Source organism: Phoenix dactylifera, chromosome 16 (assembly GCF_051530095.1).
Source record: "Phoenix dactylifera cultivar Ajwa chromosome 16, Ajwa_hap1_PhDact_Kaust_v1.1, whole genome shotgun sequence".
Classification (NCBI taxonomy): domain Eukaryota; kingdom Viridiplantae; phylum Streptophyta; class Magnoliopsida; order Arecales; family Arecaceae; genus Phoenix; species Phoenix dactylifera.
The window spans coordinates 3,993,592-4,003,863 of record NC_143205.1 but is presented as its reverse complement, the minus strand read 5'-3'; the positions used below and the strand labels follow the sequence as shown (position 1 = coordinate 4,003,863).

General features: G+C 51.1%; 1 pseudogene; it reads left to right on the top strand.

Annotated features, from left to right (window-relative positions):
* The first annotated feature begins 5,152 nt into the window (after positions 1–5,152).
* On the top strand, positions 5,153–9,929 carry LOC149751091 (putative inactive receptor kinase At2g26730 pseudogene; annotated as a pseudogene).
* The last annotated feature ends 343 nt before the right edge of the window (positions 9,930–10,272 follow it).

Sequence of the window (10,272 nt, the reverse complement as noted above, 5' to 3'; positions counted from 1 at the left end):
CAGCGCAACCACCCCATTGTGTCGGGCGACCAGGGTGTTTTTGCTGAAGACCATCCCCTCAATTTTTTATAGTAGGGATGGCAGCCGGAGAAGGAGATAAAGGAGGAAAAGGCTGAGTGAAGGTCCTGAGACTTCTCTCGAAGGCCTTATATAGCCTACTCCAATAGCTCAGAATGGGGCAACCAAACATCTCACGGCTAAGTCTCACCACGTGGCGTCCCTAGAAGCCTCCTCGGCGAATCTCCCCAGGCCATAATCTTGGGGATTGAGATAGTTATGAGAGCTACTTTGAAGGACGGGCCTCTAATGCCCAACTTCTCGCCTTCCAACTGGTGACACCTCGAGAAAGAACACCCACATAAATCACCGAGGGATTTCTACGGTCGCTGCTGCGCCAACCGGCGAGGTAGCTTAGCTCGTCTCTATTTCCGAGCCAGTATCAACCCTCGGGTGGACTTCTATTCCCGAGCTGGTATCAACCCTCAGGTGGACTTCTATTTTCGAGACGGTATCAACTCTCGGGTGGACTTCTACTCCCGAGCTGGTATCAACCCTCGGGTGGACTTCTATTCCCCAGCCGGTATCAACCCTCGGGTAGACTTCTATTTTCGAGCCGGTATCAACCCTCGGGTGGACCTCTATGTTCGAGCTAGAATCAACTCTCAGGCCAAATTCTACTCTCTAGCTGGTGGCAACTCTCGAGCGAATTTCTACTCTCGAGCAGGTCTCGAGCTATTTTCGAGCTGAAATCAACCCTCGAGCTGAATTTTACTCTCGAGTTAGTGACAACCCTCGAGCAGTCTCGAGCTATTTCCGAGCTGGAATCAACCCTCGGACGGAATTAAACTCTAGAGCTAGTCTTGAGTATGTTTTTCTTATTTACCGACATCACTTTTTGAATCGGGCCCAAGGTGGTCTGCGATGTCGAACAAAGAGCTCATTTTATTGAAAGATTATCTCCATGATAAAAGCAGATGCCGAGCATAAGGACTTTGGCAAATCTCCGAAACGGCTCTTGCTATGTAAGATAGGCTCAGACTTGAGCTGCGAAGTTCGGTTCTTTGACAACCAGACGCAAGGCAGATCAAGCTCAAATGACCAGCCAGATTCTAAAGGCACAGCAAAAGAAGCTCAAACACGACCAAAGGTACTAAGTATTGAAAGAAAATGTATATTTCATTTATGTCAAAAGGAGGCCAAGGGCGAAATACAAGGGAGCCCGACCTTGAAAACGAGCCAAATACAGAAGGTCCAGGTGGACGACCTTACAGAAACAAAAACTAGTCGACCTGGACAACCCCCATGTCGGCATCAAAGGCGGCTTTTATTCCATCAGCAGCCTCGGGAGCGACGCCTGCGCTAGCCTCGCAGGCGACTTTAGCTCCGACGCCGGCCTCAGGAGTGGCTTCTGATGCCGTTCCAAGGGCAACATCGGGGACAACCTCGGGCCCGACTTTGGCAATGGCCTCTGCAGCACCCCCGATAGCCTCGACAACTTCATCTAGATTTGGCTGGAGGTTACTGAGATCGGATGCAGGAAAAAGTTGCTGGACTTGATTGCGACAATTTTCAAAACCCAGGACCATTGCCGTAGCAGCTCCTTCCACCAGCTCATTGAGATACTCCTCCAACTGACGAAATTTCTTAACAGCCTCGCGGGCAGACTTCTCCAAAAGGCTTTCGAGCCGCTCGATCTTCGGCCTCAGTTCCTCGACCTCGTCCTGAAGACGGGTCAGAGCAGTTTCAAGCTCCAAAATACGACCCAAGACAGACGAGCGAGCCTGGTAGTGCTCGGCCTCCATTCCTCGTATCTGAGCAAGCTTGTCTTTAAGTAGGGCCTCAACGGCCTGCACCTTATTCTTGGCACTCTGAAGTCGTTGCTCCGCAACTGCAGCTCTCACCTCGATCCTACGCCGCTACTGCTCAACCAGTGTCGCCCGCTCCTCGGCCTCCTGTCCCTGGAGCTCAGCTCGCTCCGCCCTCAGCCCTCGACCGTAGAGCTCTTATTTCCTCCCGGTAGGTGAGCATGCTAGACATCAGCATGTCGACCACGTAGAGAGACTGGCATAAAAGATGAAGTTAGTGGAGGTCGAACACTCGCAAAGAAACTGAGGAGCAGAAGGGTTGCGCTATTCATCCGAACACTGTTTGAGTAAACGTGACAAACAAAGTCGTCAAAGTTCTCCTCCATTAAAGCTCGATCGCGTGGAACATAATGTTACGCATGAGCTTGCAAGCGACATCATCGGACTCAAGGCCCGAGGTGCCCTCGGATATGCGACACTGATGCCGCAGTTGCCCTATCCCGAACTCAGGAGGAATGAAGTCGGCCCCGGTCGATGTCGGAACCCGAGGAGGAATTAAAATCCCTGCTAAAATCAGAGCCTCAGTGAAAACTGTGACCTCAACAGGAGTCGGGCCCACTAAAGAAGTCGGGAGCTCGGACCCGCTCCCTAATTCGAGACCCAATTCAGATAGCTTGATAGCATCTCTGACCTCCTGGACTTGGCTGATTGACATGGCTGCCGCTGAACTAGAAGGGCTCCCCCTTTCCGCCAATAAGGGCACCTCGGCCACCGCCGCAAGAGCTTGATTGGATTCAGCTTGACTAGGGGCGACAACCTCAATCGCCCCAAGCTCACTCCGCTCAATCTCTGAGCCGGAGCAAACCCTGGTCTTCTTCAGCCTTCTCTCGGGCTGAGCCCCCTCCGAGGTAGAAATCAAGAAGAAAGACATACACACTTGCGGAAGCTATCAATAGGTTGCACTCAAGGGATGTGATAGGCCTCTATGCTTGCTATCATGCTAGCAAAAGCGGAGGTTCATAGTTGTCTAAAAAATGAACTTTCAATATTCCCATTAGCTCATTTGCTTTTATTTTCTCTCCGTACAGACTCTTTCTAAGAGGGGCGGCGAAGGAATACACGAAGGCAGGTTTCAGAGCTCAAAAAAGCAGACGAAGACTTCCAACGCTACTAATTCGGAACTCAATTTGAAAGCCATATTTTGACCCGGACGTTTTCGGGATGCCCCTTAGTTTTATTGATAATCTATAATCAACTTTCTCCCTACCCCCAGGGGAAGTCGAATCCCTGCTGCTTCCTTGAAAGAGAGATGTCCTGAACTACTAGACGTGCTTGACTAGCCTGACTAGGGCTCAGACCCTACCCTATTCTTCAACTTCGAGGTGGCGCTCTATCCTATCCATGCAAAGCTCGGCAACAACCCTATTTCTCTTTTATGGAATAAATACTCAGACGCTTATGAACCATCGGATGTTCCTCATTCTTGGTTTGGAAAGTCTAAAACTTCAGCATGTTGGATGCACCCAAACCCCGTTAACCAAAAGGCGAATAGTTAGTTAGCCGAGGAGCGGGCATATCATCACTTGCTATCCTTCTGTACCATCATCCCACTTGGATCTCCATCTATTCGTGTACTGCCATATCCGGCATCTGACGCCTCTCTTTGACTCGCTCAGTGCAGATTGACGCACTACAAGAAATCCTGCCTTTAGCTGCTTCTCTACTTCCTCTTTGATTTTCAACGTCCATTCGGGCCTCATTCTCCTCAGTTTCTGCTTGACTGGCTTGGCATCAGGATACAAAGGGATTTTATGCTGAACTATGTCTGTGCTGAGTCCACGCATATCATCGTAGGACCATGCAAAGACATCCTTGTATTCTTTCAAAAGGTCTATCTGGCTTGGGCCAATAATTTGAGCGATACGCCATTCCTGCAATGTCTGAAGACAAAAGGTCTTGTTAGGATCCAGCATGGGGAGAAAAAAGAGCAACTAAATTACTCTTACCTTCAGGGCGAGCCAGGCTCAGGCCAAGATTTACCAAAGCCTCCTCGCTGAGCAGGTCAGAGAGCCGTGGAGTTTCTCCCAGCCCGAGCAAACTATCTAGAATGCCCTGCTCGGACTGCGACAACTATGAGAGCCTATTATTCGCCGAGGCCAGCCGAAAGCTCCAGGCCGAATTAAACTCCCATGACCGCTTGAAGAAAATAAGGAAAAACTTATCCTTCCACCCATGAATGGAGGTAGGAATACCTTCGAAAAGCTTACGGCTTCCTCGGGAGAAAAAGTACCACCACCCTTTGTCTGTGGGGTTGCCCTTTAATATAAAGCAACTCCTGAAGACGTTTACTGAGGGGGACAGACCGTGCGCAAGGCAAAGGGCGAGGAAGCCAATTATCATCCTCCACGAGTTCGGGACGAGCTGTACAGGCATAAGACGGTAAGCCGTCAAAAGCTCTCCCACGAACCCGTGCAGAGGAAATCTCAACCCTACTTGCAGCATTTCTATGTACACTCCAACCCAACCCCCAGGAGGATTGGTAACTTGCCCACCGAGGTCTGGAAGCTCAAGAAAAAACTCCAAGGAAATGAAGAATTGGGTACAAACCACGCCCAAGTCTTCATCACTCAAGAGCGAGCTGGTCCCATGTGGGCCTAGGCCCGCCTTGAGCTCAGTTTCCCCTACACCGGAAGAAGTATGAGCTTGGGACAAACCTGTGCCAAACATCAGGATCCTTGTAGGTGAACTCTTTCCCTTGTTCACAGAAATATAAAGAGGAAAAAAGATGAGACTCTCTGAGCGATCGAGACAAGGATAAAATGCCTATCCGAAGAGCTCGCAGAAGAAGATGATTGAGGAGAAGCAGAACAATTGCTGGAGATTACGAATAGCGTCCGATATAAATGTCGACGAGAAGCTCCCAGAACACCCAAGGAAAGGCTTGAACACCACAACAATGGCAGCCTGAAAGAAAAGATGTGGAGGCAGAAAGGATCAAATAGCAATCCTAGGGCCTTCCCCAGGCCTTATATAGCCCACTACAATGGCTCTGATTAGATAACCCAAGCAATCAGACGAGCCGAGTCCCACCACATGGCAGGCCCCGAAACAGCCTCAACAAATCTTTCTGGATTGCGGCACTCAATACCGATCATTATGGATGGTGCTCCAGAGATCGGAACATTAATAGCCGGCCTTTTGTGTTCCATCGAGCGAAATGCTTCGGAGAACGGAGCATTAATGGCCAGCTTCTCGTGTTCCATCAGGCAGGGCACTTCAGGGGATGAGGCATTAATAGTCGCCCCTCTCCATTCCATCTAGCAACCTTTTTGGAAAAGAATGGACACATGGGACATAAGGAAGTACCCACGGCGGACCCTGCTTGGGGTAATGTGGCAGATTAAGCCAGCTAAGCTCGGATCTGAAAGCCCGACTCAAAGCTCTTGGTTATGAAAGACGCCAAGTGTCCCCGACTCAGCGTGCATGTCTTCACAAGTGTCGGGCTACACCGCTGGACAACTAAAAATTCGACTACTTCCTTCGCCGAGCTGGAAAGCAACTCGGCCTCAGAAGTCAGGGGGCAAATGATGGGGGGTAAAATAGATCGTCTAGCCCCCAACAAAAGGGCCACCCAATCTCGGCCCAACAGATACCAACACCGACTAGACGAGTTCTTAGTCCAGCCCAAAATCAGCCTGACCTTGAACTTGGCCAAAAGCTCCTCCAGCCTCAGATATTCGCCGACGCGCCCCGGCCAAGCTTGGGGTGCCCTCCTTGCTCGCCAACGCACTCCGGCCAAGCTCGGGGTGCCTCCTTGTTCGCCGATGTGCCCCGGTCAAGCCCCAGCCAAGCTCGAGGCATCCTCTCCAATCACACGCACCGACCCCTGAGCTCGGAGCACTTTGCCGGACACACTTCGGCACTCGTCAAGCCGACCTCACCAAATGTGTGATGCGACCTCTCAATGAGTTCGGCCTTGCTGATGGCCGCACCCATGAGTGCCCACGCCATCCTACGTAGTTGTACATCGCAACACCACTACGCCATGCTTTGCTAGCTGGCCCACGGCAGTCCAAGAACATCGCCATGCTACTCCGGCTATGCTCTGCTATGACTATCAACGCTTTATCGTTCCCAAGAATGAACTCCACCGCGTGCCATAAGCAAGCTCTAGCTATATGCCACTCTCTCTCATGATGGGAACGGGCCATGCCTCCGCTACTTGAGTACCCCTACCAGGACTATAAAAATGCCCGACAGGTAATATTGAGGGGACTTCTTGACTGGACCTACTAAGCTCTACTCTAACTTGATCGTCGGAGGGTCCTCACCGAAAACACCGGTGAGGTTTTGTGCAGGTACCCCGGTCCATCGTGGGAGGGGGCTCCCTTCGTCATCATCCGCACTCCGGCAGCTCCTCCGACTCCTCCGACGTGGTCACCCTCGGGCCAGATTTGAACCACAACAATTATTATATTACTTTTATTCAAAATATAATAATTAATCGATTTTTGCTGAAGAAGCAAATTGCTATGCTACTTTTTGAAGAGTAATGTTAGTAAGACATGTTTAATTCAAATCCTCTACAATCCCCACTATAAAAATAATTTGCTCTATGGGTGCAATGTTGGGTGTTACATTAATCTCATTTATGTAACTCTTTATTGTCACTTGAAGACAGAGGAAAGAAATAGTGCTAGGATCACTTATAATTATATCCGCCAAATGAGAACTTGTCATGTAATTAGAATCTAGGAAGGCTTAAACCATGACAAAAGAGTTTATCCTGACTTCCAAAAAGGTACAATGCGCCTCCAATCGAGATCGCCATATTCCTGTCTTCATGTACCCCTTTTCAGCATTTCTTTAATCACCATAAAGTCATGGCAGGAGCCACAAGTGGATTGGGGATGGGCCAATCCAAACCCAGTCCATATTCTAAATCGGGTCAAAAGGAAAAATGGAATCTAATCCTAATCGCATTTCTCTCTTCCCTCCTAGTTTCGCAGTTGACTCCTTCCGATCTCGGAGCACGAAGGGGGTGAGTTCGAAACCTCTGCAATATGTGTTTGAATGGGTGACAAGTCGCTCATCTTAGAAATGGATAGCTATTGCCCATTGTGTTCGCATGCAAAATATTGCGGGTTAAAGGATGGATGCCAACATGGTGTCTGTCAGCCATCCATTCTCAACATTCCAAACATGCACCGCCTTCTATGGTGCAAAGCATGCACCACGGAGAATTCCACCTTGAAGGAGGCATATTACCTAGTCTATTCTACCTCAACTTGTGCTTTTAGCAAAGTCAAGGCCCAAGAAGTCATTGAGGAAGTCCAACTAGGTTGACCACACTCGATACAAAAGAAAAAAAGAGTTCCAAGTGTGCTACTGACTCAAAGCCAATCTTCCATTGTATGAGCTACCTCTTGAGGTGTTGGTTAAATAGGGATGCGAGTGTGGATTCACTTTTGAAAGACTAGGGAGGAGAGTTGGTTATAAACAATTTTGCAAGCCGTTGGAGAAGGAGAATGTGGAGTGATTGATTAAAACCCCATTTGATTTTGATGAGCTCAAAGTATTTGAGTATATCTTTTAATTACTAATGAATTCAATTGAGTGTTTCAGTGAAAATCCTGTCTAAGTGTCCCAAGACTTGGTTCATAATTGTTGGATAAGTTAAGGAGTCTGTTTGAACCAATGTCTGAGACTCGAGTCGACTCCCGAGTATCACGAGTCGACTCCAAGCGTATCAAGTTCACTGGCACGAGCTCGAGTCGACTCCAGATGAGTACGAGTCGACTCCGACTGAGAACAGACAGAAGAACAGAAAGGATCAACTCAGAACCTGTCAACGAGTCGACTCCTGAAGTGCGCGAGTCGACTCCAATGTTCACCAAGTCGACTCCAGGGAAGTAAGAGTCGACTCCAAGCAGTCACAGGCAGAAAAGTCAGAGAGCAGTTTTCGGGTCTGAGATTCGAGTCGACTCCAGTGGAACGCGAGTCGACTCCGATGTTTGACAGGTCGACTCCAAAGAAAGCAAGAGTCGACTCTCAGCGGTACACAAAGAAAGTCAGAGGCCATTTTATGGACTCTGAGATTCGAGTCGACTCCCGCAATACGCGAGTCGACTCCAAGACACTGCGACCCCAAGACAGACAGAAAACCAAGTTACTGTCTCTGAGATTCGAGTCGACTCCCAGACAGCTCGAGTCGACTCCAAGACAGCTTCACGTCAAAAGGCCGAAGACCAACTTTCGGAAACTGAGAGCCGAGTCGACTCCAAGGAAGTTCGAGTCGACTCCAAGACTGGATGAGCCAAAAGACAGAGGATCGGGAGTTCGGGCTCTGAGATTCGAGTCGACTCCCAGGACAGTCGAGTCGACTCGAGTGGACAAAATTCAAAATTGGATCCACGGACTTCAGTGGATGAGCCGACTCCAAAATTGCCAAGTCAGCTCCAGAAGTTGACGAGTCGACTCCAGATCAAGACGAGTCGACTCCCAGTTGTGAAGGCAACTTTAATTCAAATTTGGAACAGTTGCCAAGTCGACTCCGGAAAAGCTTGAGTCGACTCCCGCTACAGCCGAGTCGACTCCTGATCGCGCGAGTCGACTCCAACCCACCAACGGTCATATTGTCAGGCTGCGCAGAGTGTTCAGAACGGGCAGAAAAAGCACTCTAACGGCTAGTTTCCGTGGGGGTTGGCTTAAATAGCCACAGAGGACTGTAGCAAGGGAGAGAACAGCCATTCCACTCCAACTAATCAAGCATTCAAGCTCTGCAAGGTGCTCATCAACGAAAAAGGGAAGATCTGCATTTACTGCTCCACCTAGGGCTGTTAACGAGCCGAGCCGAGCCCGAGCGTGGAAAAGCTCGGCTCGGCTCGTTTCACAGTAGCTCAGGCTCGGGCTCGGGCTCGGGCTCGGTAACGAGCTCTGTATTGGGCTCGGGCTCGGGCTCGCTTGGTAAAGCAAAGGCTCGGGCTCGAGCTCGTAAAGCTCGTTTCAATTACGAGCTCCTGAACGAGCCCGAGCTCGGGCTCGGGCTCGGGCTCGGTACGAGCTCGGTGGCCTTCATCTCGCGGGTCCCCCATGAGCCGCGCGTCCAGTGGAACACCAACTCCTCCGCCTGCGGCTGGGTCGACGTCACCTGCGACGCTGGCAACACGTCGGTGGTGGCGCTCCGCCTCCCAGGCGTCGGCCTGGTGGGCCCCATCCCTGCCGGCACCCTCGGACGCCTCACCTCCCTTCGCGTCCTCTCCCTCCGCGCCAACCGCCTCTCCGGCCCCATCCCCGACGATCTCGGCAATCTCACCCTCCTCCGGAGCCTCTACCTTCAGGACAACCAGTTCTCCGGCGGGATCCCGGCGGCCGCGTCTAGGCTGGACCGCCTCGGCCGCCTGGACCTCTCCGGCAACAACCTTACCGGCGAGATCCCCTTTTCCATCAACAACCTCACACACCTCACCGGCCTCTTCCTCGAGCGCAACCGCCTGTCCGGGAGCCTGCCCAGCATCAGCATCGACTCCCTCGTCGACTTCAACGTGTCTAACAACAACCTCAACGGATCCATCCCCCCGACCCTCGATCATTTCCCGGAGTCCTCCTTCGCTGGAAACCTAAACCTCTGCGGCGCTCCGCTCCCGCCGTGCACTCCGTTCTTCCCCTCCCCCGCTCCATCTCCCGCAGGAAACCCGGCAGGGGGATCGAAATCGGGGGAGGGCTGGGACTTGGGAGTTGGGAGTCGACTGTCGAGTGGGACTTGGGAGAGGCGGCCGAGACTCGAGAGGGAGACAGGGTCACAGGAGGAGTCGAGGAGACTAGGGCATGCATGAGCTGATGAGTGATGAGTGGTGGTGATCACGATCTGGGTCGATGGACGGTGGGGGCTGGTCCGGCTGGAGAGTGGGCTGGCCGGGTGGGCCCATAGCCATGGGAGACCAATCAATCAGCATTCAGCAAATAGCCAAAGGCCCAAGCTCGTTTGGGCTCGTGAGCTGCTCGGGCTCGAGCTCGGGCTCGAGCTCGGATGTAAACGAGCCTCATATTAGGCTCGGGCTCGGGCTCGTTTGACTAACGAGCCGAGCCCGAGCCGGGCTTTTACCGAGCCGAGCCCGAGCCGAGCCCGAGCAGCTCGGCTCGTTAACAGCCCTAGCTCCACCTACATCTTCCCAGCAATTAAAGCCTTCTCCTCCAGCATTCAAGTCGACTACACATTCAAGAGGAGACCGGAGTTCAAGAAGCCTTACCTCTTCTTCAGCTTAAAAGCGTTTGAGGGCTTCTAAACTCCTCTTTGATTATATTGTTTTATATCTGCTTTTGAGAAGCTTATTTTCTGTTTTCTCTCTACTACTTGTATTTACTTGGTTCAATCGGGGGATTGAATCAAGGGGATTAAGGTTTGTTGGTGAGCCAAGATAAAACCAACGTGTGTAAGGGTTTGATTGTGATCCCGGAAAAACAATCA